We start from the raw sequence: 12,081 nt of genomic DNA, 5'->3' as shown, positions 1-12,081 counted from the left end.
AGGCAGGCCAAAGTAATAGCTAGACTATCCCATGCCCCATCCACTGGACTGCACTGCAGCACTTTGCCAAGCACTCAAAGCCACGAGAGGAAGTCATGAAATGCAAGTGCTTCCTTCCACGAATGCTCCCCCGCTGGCACAAGCTAAGGCCTGGTGCGCAGGTGGAGGGGCATGGCTTCGCCCAAGCTCATAAGGAAGTCTGTAACCTTATTTAAAAGTCACTTTTGCTCATAATTGGAGGCACTTACCCCCTCAGATACATCATTCGCCTTGCACCAGTTTTATTACTAGTAATAACTCTCATAAATTCCTCAACAGATGGAAATTTTATTTGCCTAATCATTGCCATTTGACTTACTGTGGAGCTGCATACAGTGGCTCGAGGCAGAAATGTTCCAGCAGAGGTGATGGCTGTGGGGGAGCCGGGAATGTGGCATTTATTGCCAAGGCCACCTTAAAGATTTGTGGATTTGGGAGGCGGCGCCATAAAGTGGCTTCTTTTGCATTCCCTTCCCCCAGCAACAGCAACCATTCAAATTATTATGTGCAGCTGGCTGAAGAGCTGCTGCTCAGGTGTTTATTCCGTAATCCCTATGGAGAGCCTAGGAGACAGCTCTGCTCTCTGGTGAATGGCATTGCAGTGCTTGCTTGGGTTCACCCAGGGTGTATGTTTCCTGTAGATTGCCCAGGGGATATCCCATAGGTCCTACTGAAATGGCACGTTGTGGTATCTCCCCAGACAATGCTGGGGTGCTCTGCCATTAGCAATGGTCTTAGAAGAGCTCTCGCCGCACCTAAAGGTAAGATGACATCTTGAGGAGAGCTGGCCAAATCACAGATTTTTTCAAACCGACAAATCAAAGTGTTTTGACCTTTGGGGAATTTCTGGTGGGTTGGGTGGGTGTGGTTTTGTTTGGACGGGAACAGCTGAGGGAAATGCACACAAATTTGCGGCACGTTTTCATGTCGCTGAAGCTGAATTTTTCACCAAAATAAAACCTTGGGCTGAAAAATGTTGCCCAGCTCTGATCTTGAGGTCTGTTGACAGGCCAAAGATATAGGCTATCTGGGGGCACTATTCTGCCTTCCAAGAAGGGGATCGGGCACTGCCTGCTTGACCCCTCTCCAAACCCCACCAGCTAGGCCTGGGGAAATGAGGCACTTATATAGCAAGCTAGTTAGACACATGTCCACTTTTCAGTAGGGGAGTGGTCCCGCAGACTGCACAAGGGGGACTTTACGCTGCCTCGGGCATTTAGATTGCTGTATCTAACTTCTCTAGGGCAGCTTTGGGAATCTCTGCCTAAATCCCCAGCAGTACAGCCACTCCTCAGTTCCAGTTCCTGGCATGTGAGGAAGTTCCTAAGAGTTTCCAGAGTCACCATCCAAGCTTGGTAAGGAGATCCCCTTCCATGGTGGCCGCTCTCTTCTAGGGACCATCCCTCCTGGTCTCCCCAGCTCCCCGCTGTGCACAGTGGGATGTTCAGTCATTGCTGGGCACAGATGTTGACAGCTGCACCACTGATTCTTGGCACAGATCCCTTATTGCCGTGACATTCCTTACAGCTGCTACATTTTCAGGAAAGTGGGGCCTACTTCAATGAATATGATAAATGGCCCACCTTGATTATCATGCACATTGTAGGGAGAGTGGTCACTTTGGATGAGCTATTATCAGCAGGATAGTGAGTTTGTGTGTGTGGTTTTTGGGAGGGGGGTGAGGGGGTGAGAGAACCTGGATTTGTGCAGGAAATGGCCCAACTTGATTATCATGCACATTGTGTAGAGAGTTGTCACTTTGGATGGGCTATCACCAGCAGGAGAGTGAATTTGTGTGGGGGGGTGGAGGGTGAGAAAACCTGGATTTGTGCTGGAAATGGCCCAACTTGATGATCACTTTAGATAAGCTATTACCAGCAGGACAGTGGGGTGGGAGGAGGTATTGTTTCATATTCTCTGTGTATATATAAAGTCTGCTGCAGTTTCCACGGTATGCATCCGATGAAGTGAGCTGTAGCTCACGAAAGCTCATGCTCAAATAAATTGGTTAGTCTCTAAGGTGCCACAAGTCCTCCTTTTCTTTTTGCCTTCACTGTGTAATTCTCAAGCAAATGATTCTCTGCTTAACCAACCTCCTTTGCGTCTCTCCTCCAAGGCGTTACACAGGCTAGCTGCTCCCAGGTTTAAGTTACCGCCCATCTCTTCCTAAGCAAGCACCTTTATTCTTCAGGTACAAGCACGACAGAGAAAACCTATTAAAACAATACAAGAACCTGCACATGTGCTAAAAAGCTGACCAGAGATCTCACACACCCCAACCCCAACAAGGGCTCTGGCTGGTGTTTAGTTCTTCAGACCCCAGCCAGAGTTTCTCCTGGGGTCACAAGTTCATCACAGCTTCAGCTCAGAACAAGTACCCAAGTCTTGTGGGGCTTCAGTGGGTCCAAGACCTTCCACCCCTTCCTAAGGATGGGGCCCACCTTGGAGCAGAGGTCCGGCCCATTTGCTGGATCAGAAAGCAGGCCCTGAGTCCATTTGAATTCAGGCTGTTTAACCAAAATCCCTCCCTTTGTCCATTGGGCCCTGGAGAACCCAGTCTAAACCAGTATACACGAGCATCTCTCCAGGAGGTGGTAGCTCTCAGGAGGTGTTACAACGTGAGTAAATTTGCCTAATCCCTCCCAACTATTCTTAGCTCCTGGAGGGCTGTGGTCCTCTCTCTCCTGGGATTACATGCAATCCCTCAATAGTACATACACATTTGCATTTTGAATACAAGGAACTCCCAAAACACTTAACTCAGGAAGGTTTGTCCATGATATTGCAGGAGATTGTGAACCTGTCACACCCTGTTTTTAATCTCCTTCCTAGCCCCAGGGAGGGGGCATCACTCCATGTGATGCATGCTGGGAATGTACCGCCCAACCGTCGCGGGTGTGCGGCTTTCTGCTATTTTCTCCATCAATGGCTCAGGCAGATTTTGTCTCAGTCTTTCTCGGCTTGTTGTTGCATTTAATTATTTTTTTAAAGAGCCAAATTAGATTAATCCATCTCTAAATTAATTTGTGGGTTGATGTGGAAACCGGATCGCCATCTTGGCAGCTCCTAGGGACAAGGGGAAACAAGCAAGGGTTCATGGCTCAGTGTGTCTCCTTTGGTGTTGTGTGTGTGTGTGTTTGGTGGGTATGTTTGTGTGCATTATGTATGAAGGCATCTTTCTGCATGTGTGTGTATCGTATGTAAGACTACATTTTAGTCACAGGTATTTTTAGGAAAAGTCATGGACAGGCCATGGGCAGTAAACAAAAATTCATGGCCTGTGACCTGTCCATGCCTTTTCCTATATACCCCTGACTAAAACTTGGGTGGGGGGCCTTGGGTACTCTGGGGGGGTGGAGTGGTTCAGGGTCACCACGGGTGCTGGCGGGGGCGGACAGCATCACGTGGCTCACTACCCCTGCTGGCGCTGTGGGAGGGAGGGTTGGCGGCGCTGGCAGGCTCCCTACCCGGCTGCGAGTGTCTCTGCAGCTCCTAGGCAGCAGAGGGGCCAGGGGGCTCCGCGTGCTGTTCCCGCCCCAAGCACCAGCTGTGCAGCTCCCGTTTTCCGGGAACCGCAGCCAATGGAAGCTGTGGGGGCGAGGCCTGCAGGTGTGGGCAGGACGCAGAGCCCTCTGGCTCCTCCACCTAGGAGCTGCAGGGCCATGCCAGGGGCTCGGGCAGCCCCTGAGTCAGCACCGGCCACTGCAGAAGTCAGGGAATCCATGACCTCCGTGACAGACTCGCAGCCTTAATCATATGCCTAGGTTTGTGTCTAGGTGTGTGTGTGTGTGTGTGTGTGCGCAGGCCTATAAATGTTGTGTGTGTGTGTGTGTGTGTGTGCTGCACAAATCCATGCCTGTGTGCATATCTGCAAGTGTGTGTGCTGCCTGTATTTGTGCACACTTTGGGGTACCCTTGTGCATGTGCAGGTGCATTTTTGCATTAAAGCCCCAAATGGCCAGACTAAAACAAACCCCGAGGTCCAGGCCCGCCCTGCTGAGTGCACTGCTGTCACACCAGAGACGAATTTGGCTCACAATTTTTTAACCAAACTAAATGTAACTCCGAACCCCACTCAGGCCCACTCAGCTGGCCTGCCGTTATCCCACCGCATCAGGCCCGGGCCTGCTCCTGTTCCTAATTCAGTCAGTCAGTGGCAGATCTCACGGGCTCGAAATTCTGTGCTGACACATCACCTGGGATTGCATAGGGGGTAAAATCAGTGCAAGATTTGGCCCTATTCACGGCAGTGATGCCAGGCTGGGCGTTAAATGGGTGAAGGTGTGTTGAAGGGAGCACAAACTGGTGTACCGGACACCCTGAGGGTCCTATCCTTGGCCCCGGTCTGGCTGCTTTACACCACTCCGCTGGCACAAAGCAGCCCTGACCTGCTTCACCATCCCACATTATTACTGTCACGCGTATTACAGTAGCACCCAGGGCCCCGTATGAGATCAGCTCCCCTGGCTCTAGGCGCTGTACAAACGCGTAGGGAGCGACAGTCCCTGCCTTGAAGAGCTTATCATCTAAGTAGACAAGGCAGACACAGGAAGGGAGGGGAAACAGGCAAAGTGACTTACCCAAGGTCACACAGCAGGTCAGTGGCAGAACTGGGAATGAACCGAGGTTTTCTGAGTCCCCATCCAGAGCACCAGCCACTAGATCACACTGCCTGCCCTGGGGAGATCCCCCAAAGTAGCCTCACATGGCATAAAGCTGACGTAGGGACTCCTATGCTTCCTTTCCTACCGGGCCTAACAGAGAGGATGTTCCGAGGTGAAGGCAGGTAGGTGCTATCTGCTGGCACAGCCGTGTGCGTATGTAAGCATCCACCTGTGCCAAGTTCATTTCAGCAAATCGGCTTTTCACTTTTATTTGGATTACCAACGAGCCTCACGACCGGGTTCTATGCTTCCCCGTCCCACCGCTGGTGAGCAGAGAAGCCGCACGCCATCAGAGGCACCGGTACAGAGAGGCAACTTAGCCACAGATGAGGAATTTAATTTGTTCTCTGTGGAGGGCTTTATGTATTTATTTGAGGTTTACAGTAAGCGGGCGGCTCCTTGTCTAATCTGCTTTCGTTCCCCCAATGCTTGCCTCCGAGGGGCGGCAGGACGCCAGCGTGCCACGCTAGGACGGTGGCGGGGGATGCGGACTCTCTCTCGCTGCGTGGGTATACACGCTTGGCTCGGCACACCCTAGTAACTGTATCCGGATAATAAACGCTGCGCCGGGAGCAGGCTGGGAGTGATTAAGAACAAGCCATCCCCCGTGGTCGAGCAAGGATTCGCGTAATCCGCCTTTATGGTGAAAGATGGGCTCGTTTTCGGGTTAACGCTCCAGCAAACTGGCCATTGTGCTGTGAAATGACAGGTTTTAAAGGCCTTGTGTCGGTGGTAAACAACTGTTGCTGGCGGCTTATCGCAGAGCCACCGCTGGCTTCTCTCAGCGGGGAGAGAACAGGGGGAGCAGCAGTGGATTACAAGCCTCCGTTGGACCCAAACCGAGCCACACGAAAACAACACCCGCCAGCGCTTTTGGCCATTCGATTTCACAGCGTGGGCTGAGAGCTGGCAGTTTCCCTGCAGCTGGGGCAGGTGAATGGTGCCGGGCAAGCAGAAGCCATGCAAATAGTCTGAGATCGGGGCCCTTGGTCTGTTTGTGTCAGCAAACCCCATTGCCATGGCCAGGCGTGTAAATCGGGCAGTTGAGTGCACAGACTGCTCGGGACGTGGCTTCCCAGCTGGCCTGTACACTCAGTCATTTGGGAGAAGAGAACCGGACTTCCCCAAGCACATGGGCTCCGTCACTCACACAGTCAGAGGTTTGAGGGATTTAAGGTATAAAGATGGGCACTGTTTTTTTTAAGTCTCTAGCAGGGGGGACTGGGGATGGTGCTGGACAGAAGCTCTTCAATGAAAGGGATTGAGGGAGGTATTCATCCCCATGCACATGGCCACAGAACGCCTGTACACCATGGGATTCCTCTTACATTTAATTAGGACGTAAGTGGTTCATAGACATCAGGCTGTCCACTGCTCGTCACAAATTTCCACCAGTTCTTGTGCTAGATAATTTCCAAGTTGAATAATTCTATTCTGCCTCCTTAAGTCCCCCAGACAGCGTCAGCTGGGTGTAATGGGCCAGATCCTCCGCTGGTGTAACTCTGTTAACATTACTGGTGTAATTTATGCCAGGGAAGCATCTGGCCCATTGTTTCCTCTGCTCTCCTGTCCTGGACAAAGGTGTGGAGTAATTGCTGGGTGCAGTGAAACCATTTTCATCTCTGAGGTGGCTGCATTTCATTGGCAGGCGAAGCGATTCCTTTGTGAGGCTGGCTCTCGTTTAGCCAAGCAGCTATCCTCCAGCACAGAACAAGGAACTCTGTTCGAACAAGGAAAACAGACGACGACTCTAACAGAACATCACCACGTAGTGACGGCAGATCAGCGTTGGCTCAGAAAAAGAAAGGTGCAAATGACTGAGCCACGTCCCCCTCTTCCAGCAGCAGCCTGGGTCTTCTGTTCAGTATGATTAATTATCGTTACATTACTACCACTAGGACAGGAATCACGGCGTGCAAATGGAGAGGACCAGCACGTCCATGGAGGACAGAGGTGAGTAGCAAGCCAGGCATTGGACTGAAACCCTCAGGGCAAGAGGCAACTAGGTAGACTATGGCTAACATGGAAATGCACAATGGACGCAGAATTGGAAGCTATCGAAATGACCCTGCGGGGCAGAAAGGCACAGATGGAAGGCCGTAGCGAAGGCCCTGTTTTCTGCGTGGAATAGACAGGCATCAGAGCGAGCAGGAGCAGTCCCAGCTGAGATCAGGGCCCCATGGTACTAGGTGCTGTGCAAACACCTAGGGTGCGTCTACACGGCAGTCCGAGGTGTGATTGCCGCGCATGTCACTAGCTTTGACCTAGCCCAGGCAGGAGCCACTTGAGTATGTTCCCAGGCCCACAGCGCTTGTTACTGCAGCTGGCGCTGATCTAATCCAGTGCCAAGTGCCACAATCACACCTTCCAACAGACCCATAGTTAGAGACGGTCCCCGCCCCCAAGCGCATACAGTCTCGGGGCGGGGATGGGAGACAGACGCACAATGAGATGATGACGTGACGTGCCCAAAGCTTTTTTCCCAGCACTGACCATCAGCCTCTCTGCTTCTGTCACAGAATCACAGCCCCAGTGGGTCTGACTTCAAGGTCTGCAAGGAGCAGGTGACAGACAAAGACATTGTAAAGCACAGCAGTTGAATTATTCTCTGTCTTAGGCCAGATCCGCAGCTGGGGTAAATCAGCATAGCCCCACTGATGTCAATGGCACTACGTTGCCTTATGCTAGCTGGGGATCTGGCCCCTTGTTCCCAGAATAAAAACATGCTCCCTGTCCCCACAGATTTACTTCTTTCTGCATTTCTCCTGTGACAGGAAATTTCTTACCCCACCACAAGATGAGAAACAGGCCAGGGAGTTCATCGCTTCCCAGTGAGACGGTCCATGGGGTATTAGCCATTAGGCCGAACTCCTCCCTGGGGGAACTCTGCTGAGGTCAAAGGACCCTCTGAAACAGCTGGGGGGAGGGGTGTGCCAGGCACTTTGGTTCAGGAGTGCCCAGCAGCCCTTCAGGTGTGCGGGCAGTCAGTGTGAATTAAATGCAGCTCTAGCTAGCTTCTGTGTTCTCTTTGGCCCTTTTGCACCATCTAGACTGGTACGGAGGGGCCGGGAGGTAAAGGCTAAGCACTTTCAGGAGTACCCCCAGCACAGAGGTCATGCCGGGGGGCATTCGAGGATGGTCACCGAGGAGGCAGGGGGGTGGATCAGGGGTGCCTGGCTGGAAGGGTCATGCACCCTGGCAGTTCGCTGCAGGTGTGAGCCCAATGGGGGCTGTGATTACAGGGCATGCAAACACTGCCCAAGCCCCCACCAAACCCTAAAACGAGTGCAGGGCTGCATTTGCTTGCTGGGCTCTAGAAGCCTGGTAGCTGTGGGGTGGGTGCAGGCCGAAAAGGCAGCATGGAAAACGTACACAGGGGCACATGTGCCTGACACAACCTTCCCTGTATAACCTCACCTGGCTCCCGGGTGTTTGAGGAAAGCTGCCTATCCCCACGCTTTCACAGGTCCTTTGTGCTCCCAGCTGTGCAAAGCCGGGTGTCCCAGCCCCGTACACGCCTCCCAAGTGCTGCCAGGTCTCTGAGCCCACCGGGCTGGGTCTGCTAGCCCTGGGCTTTTCAAATATGCAGAGGGCAATAAATAACGCACCAGCAGCATCTGATACCCAAAAAGTTCCAAAGGGGAAGCATTCAGCATGCAGTGCCTGTGAGCTGCCCCTGGATGACACGGGGGGGGGGGGGGGGCTTTTGAGATCATCACCCACGACAGATTCGGTGCGACAGCCACATTACCCTGTCTGTTCACCCTGGCAGAGGTCAGCAAACCGTCAGCAGAGGCTTCAAAAGGGAGCAACTGCCTGGCTAATTAATCAAGTCAGTAAATAGGTCAACCGAGGGCTTCACCGGCTCCCCTCTGGAAGATTGTTCCACAGCTGGATCCCCTCCCCAGGGAATGGGGATTTGGACTGTGAGCATATGATGGGAAGGCTTTCTCAATGAGAAAGGAAATATTGCAAAGCCTAAGGATGGTCAGGCTCTGGCTTCACCTGATCCACAGCTGGATCCCAGGAATGGTTTATCCTCAGCTCTCACCCACTCCCATCCTGGGCGTGGTGATCTGCACTGTCCTGGAGGAGAGCCCCTGTCTTGAGGCCATGTCTACACTGCAGGCACTACACTGGCAGCTATACCTCTATCGCATAGGCCCTTGCTGCAGCGAAGTGAAAGGGATTTTTCTTCGCTGCAGTAAATCCACCCCCTCAAGAGGCGGTAGCTAGGTCAACTGAAGTTTGGGTGTAGGCCAGGCCTTGTTCCCCATTGCCAGGCACTTTGTGGGACCGCTGGCATCCGGACGAGGGATTGCGAAGTGGGTATCAAGTGTTACCACCTCAAAATGCATCTGACATCCACTTCGCACTGGTGTAAATGGCTGCACCAGGTGCAGGGCAGGGGTGAACTGGGCCCATCCCCGCAGGCTGTGCTGACTGCATGCGCCGTGCAAATTCCACACAGCCCATCAGAGCTCAAACCCGTTCAATGTACAACTTGCATCCCGACAAATGCTTCTGGTATGTTATGTTCTCCTGGGGGGTCTGGCATAGCCCCAGCGGTATGGTTTATGCCCCAGGTCAGGTGCTCAGAACGCCATGGCTCATGGCTATCCCAGGAAAGCCCTCCACTTGTCTGAGGGAAGGAGGGGAGCAGGTTTGTGGGGCCGGGGCAGAGGTGGAGGGTGGGGGACAAGAAGAAAAGGCTGGAATTAACAAAAGGTTCTTAGATTCCCCGTGCACCAGCAAGCTTGGGGGGTTAACACCACCAACCCAGAAACACAGGTCCAGTCAATCAGCCTCAAGGGATCAAGTTTATAATCAGAAAACAGGGCAAATTACCACAATCAAAGAGTACCAGAAAACTCCCTTGGGGAGTTCAACCCATCCTGTGACCCGGCAGTCCTGCCTTCCCCCAGGGATTCTCCCCACTCTGGCTCCCAAGCGGATAGCCATGACAAGAGAGAAAGCGGAGACTGAGCTGAGATTAACCCTTAGCTAATTTTTTGCAAAATTACCCCTAGGTACATCTTTTCCTCTAAGCTTATGGCATCGGACAATTCTTCGGTCACTTACTTATGTTAGCATTACTTAACTCTCAGGCCTAAAATCTTACAGGCCTGAACGTATAGGTTTTGCATTTCAGCCCTCCTTACTTAGAGACCTAATTATTCCTTCTAACTGCTGATCAATCTTCTATTTCTGTAATCGTCCAACGGCTCTCTATTTCGCATACAGTGATTATATATGACATAGGATGACCATCTGTCATAAATATAAAGGGAAGGGTAAACCGCTTTAAAATCCCTCCTGGCCAGAGGAAAAATCCTCTCACCTGTAAAGGGTTAAGAAGCTAAAGGTAACCTCGCTGGCACCTGACCAAAATGACGAATGAGGAGACAAGATACTTTCAAAAGCTGGGAGGAGGGAGAGAAACAAAGGGTCTGTGTCTGTCTATATGCTGCTTTTGCCGGGGATAGAACAGGAATGGAGTCTTAGAACTTTTAGTAAGTAATCTAGCTAGGTATGCATTAGATTATGATTTCTTTAAATGGCTGAGAAAAGAATTGTGCTGAATAGAATGACTAATTCTGTCTGTGTGTCTTTTTTGTAACTTAAGGTTTTGCCTAGAGGGATTCTTTATGTTTTGAATCTAATTACCCTGTAAGGTATCTACCATCCTGATTTTACAGGGGTGATTCCTTACTTCTATTTACTTCTATTTCTATTAAAAGTCTTCTTGTAAGAAAACTGAATGCTTTTTCATTGTTCTCAGATCCAAGGGTTTGGGTCTGTGGTCACCTATGCAAATTGGTGAGGATTTTTACCAAACCTTTCCCAGGAAGTGGGGTGCAAGGGTTGGGAGGATTTTGGGGGGAAAGATGTGTCCAAACTACGTTTCCCAGTAAACCCAGTTAGAGTTTGCTGGTGACAGTGGATATTCCAAGGACAAAGGATAAAATTAATTTGTACCTTGGGGAAGTTTTAACCTAAACTGGTAAAAGTAAGCTTAGGAGGTTTTCATGCAGGTCCCCACATCTGTACCCTAGAGTTCAGAGTGGGGGAGGAACCTTGACACCATCCATCCCATTTTTAAAGGGACAGTCCCCTTTTTGGGGAACTTTTTCTTATATTGGTGCCTATTACCCCCCATTTCCGTCCTGTTTTTTCCCACTGTTCCTATCTATATGTCATAACGTGTTCGTTAATCCTGACCTCACACAATAAATGAAATCATTGGCTGCAGGTGTTCGCACGAGACTTTGACCTACTGGGAGCCATCGCACGGTCTCACCAGGGCAGCTTGCAGACTCTTAGCACCATCAGATCCAGAACAAGATCCTGAGGCAGCCTGAATTCCAAACTCCGACCCTCTCTCTGGATCCAGCTCCAGAACCGCCTGCTGGGCCCACCAATCCTTGGTTCACAGCCACTCCCTGTGCACGAGGAGCTGCAGTCGCAGTCCAGACAGCAAACGCCAGGTGAAAGCTGGACCCTGCTGCTTTGTTTTCCTGTAGTGGAGTGGAGGCCGGAAGCGGAAGGCACGATGAGGGGCACATGGCAGCTGGCTACTACTGAGGGCCGGGGCGGTGCCTGTTGAAGACAGCAGGAAACAGCTGTAAGTTGCCAGGGACCAAGTCAGACTCCTGCCCCTCCCTAAACTCCAACCAGTCACTTCATAAATGACTGCTTAAGAACGTCCATAAGAGTTGCTACGGGTGTGTCTACAATGCACTGATTTTCCTGATCTCGTTTTCTTCCCGGAAGTAGAGGAAGGAAGAAAGAAATGCCGTCTCTCTATTTTAAAATCACAAAAATGCTCGAGAGGCCTTAGCCACAGGTTGGGCGTCGGTGCTAACGAGTCTAAAAGGAACGATACCCAAGCTGTAGGAAACGGGGTACCTCACCTTTCTTGGGGATACCAGACGAATAAGAAAAACGAGGGTTGACACTTCCGTGTACATGACGCGCAGAATGTCGGCATAGGCAGAATCACACTATAAAACGAGCATGCCCCGTTTGGGGAAATTGCACTTCCTACACGAAAACTCCAGCAGGAACCATCCCTCGACTGATAATCAATCTATGAGAGACCCATCTGACCCTAACACTGTCTAGAGCAGAGGTGGACAAACTACAGCCCGTGGGCCCGTCCTGCCCGGCACTTGAGCTCCTGGCTGGGGAGGCTCAACCCCAGCCCCTCCTCTGCTACCCCCCCGCCCCCGCAGCCTCAGCCCACCGCTCCTGCCGCGAGCTCTTGCTGCTCTGGGGGACATGGTAAGGGGGTGGGGAGGGGGTTGGATAAGGAGCAGGGGGTCCCGGGCGGGGGAGTCAGGGAGCAGGGGGCAGTTGGATGGGGCGGAGGTTCTGG

The 12,081-nt window shown here is 51.7% G+C and overlaps 1 protein-coding gene across 1 annotated transcript in view; it reads right to left on the bottom strand.

Moving 5' to 3' along the window:
• Positions 1-4,788, bottom strand: part of ACTL8 (actin like 8) — a 42,569-nt gene extending 37,781 nt beyond the window's left edge. Inside the window, exon 1 of the mRNA XM_048824718.2 lies at positions 4,620-4,788. The gene's annotated coding sequence lies outside the window, so the exon portion shown is untranslated. The remainder of the gene's footprint in view (positions 1-4,619) is intronic.
• Between the last annotated feature and the right edge of the window lie 7,293 nt (positions 4,789-12,081).

Source organism: Caretta caretta, chromosome 18 (genome assembly GCF_965140235.1).
Source record: "Caretta caretta isolate rCarCar2 chromosome 18, rCarCar1.hap1, whole genome shotgun sequence".
NCBI lineage: Eukaryota > Metazoa > Chordata > Testudines > Cheloniidae > Caretta > Caretta caretta.
Note: the sequence above shows the minus strand (reverse complement) of the source record. Positions and strands in the feature narration are given on the sequence as shown.